Below are 7,211 nucleotides of genomic sequence, written 5' to 3'. Positions count from 1 at the left end.
GAGAGAGAGAGAGATCATAGAAAATCCGACTCAGATATGTTGTTTTATCAGTGCTTACCTCATTTCCATATTATGGATCCAACAAATCATCTCTAGACTATCATCTACAATGTTTACATCACCAGAAGTATCTGTCCTGGAAAGGATTTACTTGTAAAATGCGGCTACGCTAAGAAGCACATAGCATAGGACTTGGAAATTGCCGATTAATGTCATGTTATTTTCAGCTTGGCGCATCTTCACATTAATTGGAATTTCCTTGTATGACTTGACCTTCTCAGCTGCTCTGCGCAGTGTTCTTATAGAGGATCTTTGAAATTCTTGTTCTTCAGATCTTCCCGCATCCTCACTTTTCACTAATGAGAGTGTCGAGTCACTTTTATTAACCACATCATCACACAAAGGAGAGACAAGAAAATTATCATCATTCATCTCAGATAAGTCCTCAGTAACTTTTGTTTATTTAGTTCCTTCTGGCCCTTTGATAGATGCATTTTATGCTACTTCCTTAGTGTATTTCCAACCCTATTTAGCCTCGTTATTTCCTTAATAACTCCATTTCTAACATGTTTTGTATTTTAGAGTCAATAAAGGCAGATTTACACAAAAGAAAGCTAAAACGAGAAAATTGAGCGGATTCCTATTCAAAGAAGGACTCCTGGTGCAACTAGGAAACTCAAGGAGGCGCAAAAGTCGAGGATAACTCGTTTAGGAAACTTTCCTGTTTTGAAAAGAGAAAACTTACCTTTTCCATTTTGGGAAACTTATTATCTTTGAATCTTTCCTATTCTGACTTTCCTAATTTATTTTGGAAACTTTCGTTCCTCTTGAGACAGGGATTCCTCATGAAGCAAGGATGCCAAATCCTACATGGATTAGGCCCAAGATGGTCGCCCTAAATCAAGGAGAGGGACGGCAAAACCCTAGGGTTTCCTGCCGAGTCTTTCTAGGATTTTAAGACAAGATTTCTTTGTCTAAATTAAGGGATTTATTATGCAATTCAAATCTGAAAATCTGGAAATTAATTGCTTAAATTCTTTTGTCTAAAAATCTGATTTCACAAGACTAGTTCCTTCCCTTTTTAGGAACAATAAATGGCGCAGCAAATTAAAGAGGAAGAGCTGAGTTTCGACAATACAAGGAAGGATACTAAATGGCTGATTTGTTGTGGAGATCAAGCAACGCACCAAGTCCATAATTCAGCCAAATTCATCACCTTTGTGCGCAAGAAATTCTAGAGAGTTCCCAACAGATTTTAATTAATTTTTCGGGCAATTCTCTTGGACTGTTGGATCAAGGTAAAATCAAGGGTGGAGAATAAACCCTAGGTGCGACATGGACACTATAAATAGAAGACATATGCTGAGTTTTGAGGATCATCTCTTCACGCACAAATCACACAAAAACAATAGCATCTTTCTTCCTGTAGCCGTGTGCATCTAGAAGCCGAGAAGCCAACGTTGGAGAGCAGCCTTCGGACTTCTCCAAGCTGCAGCCGAGATCTTGAAGCTGAGGAGCACTTGCGTCATCATCAACTGGCCCTTGAAGATCATCGAAAAAGTGTAACAACATGCATGTTCTCTTTTCTTGCGTTAACTTTAAATTCGAAATCAAAGTTGCATGGTTGTATGGTTTGAACTTGTTATTCTTTTAAATAAATAAGTATGATGTGATATGTTGGATGATTGTGAATGGTTTTATTTGTTTGTCATGCGAATTGTTAAGCATATAGTTACATGTTATATACTAAACCGATTCTGCAGGATTGGTGATTGCTAAGATTTGTACTAAGCCTCTTCAAGTAAGTATAGATCTAAAAGTAGTGAAGGCTATGCCTAATGACCGAGACTATATGTTATGCATCTGGGAGTTAAGCTTCTTCAAGTAAACTCGTGGTGCATTTGAACTCATAATTCTTTAGTTCTTAATGATTTGTATATTGTGTGGACGGGTGCCTTCGCATCGATCGCAGCCTTTATATGAGATTGTCTACGTGTTAGGACTTCTCCAATGTAGACGATTAAGTAGAATTCGATGGAATACAATGACTTCTTCAAGCTTGTGTTTCGGGTTCATTGACATATCTTGCTTGACAACATTTTTATTATTCACATGATAATATATCGATTCATACTTGTTGTTTGAAGGTTGTGTGTGTGTGGAAGATGGTCACTTGTACATGACATGTTTCTTTATTGTTTTCGTAGGAATGTTAGAACAAACCCCAAAATCCCCCCTGAAATCATGTAAATGTAATTGCTGTTTATATTCTGTAAATAACTCTGAAGTTAAACTCTAATTTGTTTAGCTTTGTAAACGCAGGAGCACCCGGATTGATCGAACCTTATTTACCAATACTACAATTGTCAAAACAGGGTTCATAATTGTCGCACGCCCGAAAATGAGCCGCGTCACCCTTCAGTTTTAAACCTTGCAGATTGCCTTCTCAAACTTCTATGTAAAAACCACAAAGCATATTTAAATAAAGAAACTCACTCAAAACAAGCATTTGCAGAGAGAAATTAAACACACACACACTGACCCTTTGTTCTCAATTTTACTCTCAGACAAGTCTAAATTTGCTTGTGGTTCTTCAGTAGCACTTGCCAATTGCCTTCTCAACCGTCTGTCAGGAAACCATAATGCACAGTAAAGTGAAAACGCACTGAAAACACAAACTGCATAAAGTGAATTAACCAATACATATACCTTTTATTGTCATCTTTAATCTCAAACGAGTCTTCAGTTGTTTCCTGGTGCGTCTAGTAGTTTCAAAGATTGCAGATTGCCTTCTCGTGCGTCTATTAGGAACCCATAGATGCCCATCAGCACATGTAAAGAAAAATCCACAAAAACAATCAGAAGATGTACCAACGGAGTAAGTAAAGATAGACAAAAGAAGGGAAAAAAAAAAAAACTTTTAGTTGTCAGCCTTCTCATTGTTTTGGACTTCTTCAACAATAGGAGGGCCCAATGCTGCATGCAATTTCTTGGTCAGTATATGTGAAAGTGGAAACATAGAATGTCATGTTATTATTATTACCAAGATTTTGTGGTTGCCGTTTCCTGTTAGTATTAAAATGGTCCATGACAGCTTGTGAGGAATCACCTGGCTCAAAACACTAAACTGAACCTACCTGAAAGTGTAAAACATAACATGTAAAGATTACAAGAGGTTAAGAAACATACCACGCCTTCCAAATTTTTAAGAAATCACATAGAATATCTGCACAAGTACCTCCACATTTGTCCTAGCTTGATTTCTTACTCGTTTGGCTTTCTCCTACATCATCAGGTTTAGAAATCAACAAAAAAGACTAATTTGATTACCATATGGACTTGTACACATTAGTCAAAAGAAGCCAAACTGACCTTTTCCTCCACTTTCCTCACTTTGAGCAAGGCATTTGGCATCCAAGTGCATGTTGAAGTATCCTTAGCTGAAAAGACACAAGAAATGGTGACGATTCACGTCAGTTCCCTTAAATATAAAACAGAAGTGAAGGGAAAATAGCACTGTTCCAACTTCATCTGTAGAAACTTACTTACCCTATCTCGACTTGAAGTGACTTCCTAAAAAGTTGAAGAAGAATGTTAAGACAAGTAACCAGTCATGTAGGAATTTGTGAAAAATCAACAAATAAAACATGCATAAGCATACCTCTAACATCTGGCTGTGTGCACGAGCAAGCTGAAAATTATGTTGCTGCACTGTCTCAAGTTTTGTAACTCTGTTCTGCTCAATTCAATAGTTCTACTGCCAAATATTAAGGAAAACATCCAGGCCTAAACAAGAAAACATGCCTAAACAAGAAAACATCTAGCACAGGTAAATGCTTAACAAACAAAATCAATCACAAAGGATACTTTCTGTCTGAAAGAAGTTTCATCAGTGCGGTATTTTCCTGCAAACAGATACAAAACCCCCAATTAAGGTCAACCTGCCACATAATTACGGATACTTCATACATCAAAAGACTAGAAACCAGTTACCGGTGGCATACCTTTGTCAGATTCTCAACATACTTCTTTGTTGTAAATGAATCAAATTCCAGCTTTATATGTTGGATAGCTTGTTTATTTTGCCTCTGCTGAATGTTACTTGTATCACCACGTGTCCTCCTTGCACTTCCCACTAAACACCCCTTTCCCTTCTTATCCTTCTTAGTTTTAGCACCTGATACCAACACCAAATTTTTTAATCAATCAACACAGCCTCACCTCACAAACTAGCCGCTCATTCCAAATCGGCTGCCCGAAAAACCAATACACAAGTTACAGAAAGCTTTCCTAGACTAAAACCAAATAGCTCTATCGGTCAAAGACACAAAATTCCATCACTTGGCCACATTTCCTAATCAATCTAACACACTGCATTACAAGACTTTCCATTTTAATCTAAGCACCGATTCAACAGAAACTTAATTCTGGAAACCATCACAAGCTTCTCAGAACCTCAACAAACCCTAGCTACACAAATCCCCAATCAGGACCGTAGTTCCGTAAAAAACCCTGACCCCCAAATCCATTCCACAAAAATCAAACGCCAAATTCATTCAATTAACACGAAATTGAGCAGCTTATTGATTCCTATTAAACCTAAGATCCACCGAAACGACGAACCAGATATTCAAAAATTCTCTGAAGGAATCAAAACATGAGAGGAAGTTTTTACCTCCGGCTCCGCTGCGCTCCGCAAGCGGGCCCACTTCCCCAACCTCACTCCCAAACCCGCCCCTAGACGCGTCTCCTTCATCTCCGCCTCAAATGTCTCCGCCCCCACGCGCGAGAAGGACCCCAAGAAGCGCGTGGTCATCACCGGCTTCGGCTGCGTCTCCGTCTTCGGCAACGACGTGAACGCCTACTACGACAAGCTCCTCGCCGGCGGCGTCGGTCCCATCGACCGGTTCGATCCGTCCAAGTTCCTCGACGATTGCCTCTGACAGAGAGAGAGGGGGGCGCTCTCAGGGTTTTCAAGATGATCATGATCGTTTTAAATCAGTATTTCCCAACGGTTATTTCCTTAAAAAAAAAAATCAGTATTATATTTGTCAAAATCATATACATTTAATGAGATCTAGATTTCAATTGTATTAGATAAATGCTTTGGAAAATTTCTAATTAGTAAACTGTTATTTAAAAAAAAAAAAAAAAGAATTGTAAACNGTTTTTTTTTTCTTACTGATGGATATGTCGATAGGAAGGTGATGAATGTTTTTTGGGAAGTTGTTGGGTGTCAACCAACTCATATATTCTACGTTCTTCCCTTTTTTTTATTTTTTATTATTGTGTATGATCTGATTTTGATTTTTGAAAAGTTAGAAATTTTGGATTTGGTTTTCTTTTCATTGTGTATTGGCAAGTGATATAGACGGTTGAAAATTTTAAAAATCTGATGGTCATGAAAGAGTGTTAAAAAGTGTGTAAAAAACAATGGCCTTGAACTAGACCCATTTGTCAAAATCTTATCTCTACTATTATAGAACAATAATTAAATTTTTTATGACTTATCTCAACCATTAATTACAATTAGATCTAATGAATGAAATTCAGGTTATAATATTGATTATAATCTGGGTGCCACTGATCCGCCCCCTAAGAAAATTATCCAATTATGTTTTGTCTAAAGTATCTTTAATAAATTAATTGAAACAACTGAATTAAAAGGTTAATATAAGAAATTACAAAAAAAAAAAAAAAAACAAACAACAACAACAACACAGACAGAGGATGATACTCTGATATGGAAAAGCGGTTGGGTGCGAAGCTAGGGTTTTGGATTGGGAAATAATTGGGAGAAGGGTTGGGCAGTAGTGGTGTCACTGGTGTGTTAAGGAAGCGAGGCTCGAGAGGTAGGTGTATAGATTGAGCGAGTTTTGGATAAAAATAATTATAGAGGTGGTGGTGATCATGTGGGTTTTGTAGTGTCTAGGTTTTCCATATTCAGTGATCTGGGGAGTTGTGGAGGTTGGTTAGAGACTTCATTAGAGCTAGAACTGGTTTTCGAGATGTATGGTCGAAGACACACTGACTTCTAACTTAATAATTTCCAAATAATACTAGAAATTAATATCGAATTTCTGAGGGTTAGTATCAATTTTTTTGCTATTAAGTTATGATGAGGGTTAGTATCAACTTCTAAATTATATGGTGAGGGTTAGTATCAATTTGTTTGCTATTTAAGTTCTATGGGTTATGAGGTTTTTACCAATAACTACATTTTCAAGACTTTAATTACCAGCGGCAGGGCTGGAATATTGGTAACCCACGACGCAAAAAATGGCATTAAGAAACGGCCCCTTTGTATTTGGATATGCCATCATATAAATTCACGATCCCTTTGTTATCTTCATTTTCATTCTTTCATTTCAGAGAACCTAGGCTCCGGTGAGATGACGACCAAGAAAGGCATCGCAGCGGCGAATCGTATTGACGAAGCAAGGAGTTGCAGCGGCGAATCAAAGGCCGAAGCAAGGCGTCACAACGCCAAATCGAATCGAATATCACTAAATTCATGTCTTCGTTTTATGCTTCAATCACAGTGGAAGTCACAGTTTACTAATACGATGACGATTTATAAAAGGTCAAGGGAAGTAATATTATATGTTCTGAGAAGCAAAAGCTCATTTCCCTTCTATTTTACTATGTGTTGTGCATATCGTTTTGCTTAACTCTATGTCATTGACCTACTCATATTTCTTGGCTGTTTGGGATTTATAGGCTTGCACTAGTAATTACTTGGTTTGTTTAAGTGCACTGAATAGTTGAAAGGTATTTTCTAATACATGTTAACTTGGCTTGCACTAGTAATAAAACTATGGTGAAGGGGACTAGGGAGGTTTAGGATTTGGTTGGCTTTGGATGGTGACATCATCTATTTTTGTGGTCTTGGTAATCTTTTCAATTTTCCCTCGATTTTCATATTTTAGTGTTTGTGAATTTGAGCTGGTTCTTTTTTTTTTCAGTTGCAGTTCATTTATTAAAACAATTCAGAAGTACCTGAAAAACAACACTAAGAGACTGGTGAGACAATGTTCCTGGACCGACAAGGTTTTCTTTGAGGTAAGCTAAAAAACAACATTAAGTTTTGATCCTGCTCATGGCTGGGTTAGGAAACTTGCACAATTTTAAGGAAATAAAGGGAGAGAGAGAGAGAGAGAGAGAGAGAGAGAGAGAGAGAGAGAGAGAGAGAGAGAGAGAGAGAGAGAGAG

The sequence above is a fragment of the Fragaria vesca genome, linkage group LG7, assembly GCF_000184155.1.
Source record: "Fragaria vesca subsp. vesca linkage group LG7, FraVesHawaii_1.0, whole genome shotgun sequence".
Lineage (NCBI taxonomy): Eukaryota > Viridiplantae > Streptophyta > Magnoliopsida > Rosales > Rosaceae > Fragaria > Fragaria vesca.
The sequence above is the reverse complement of the archived record's forward strand: the minus strand, read 5'-3'. Positions refer to the sequence as shown.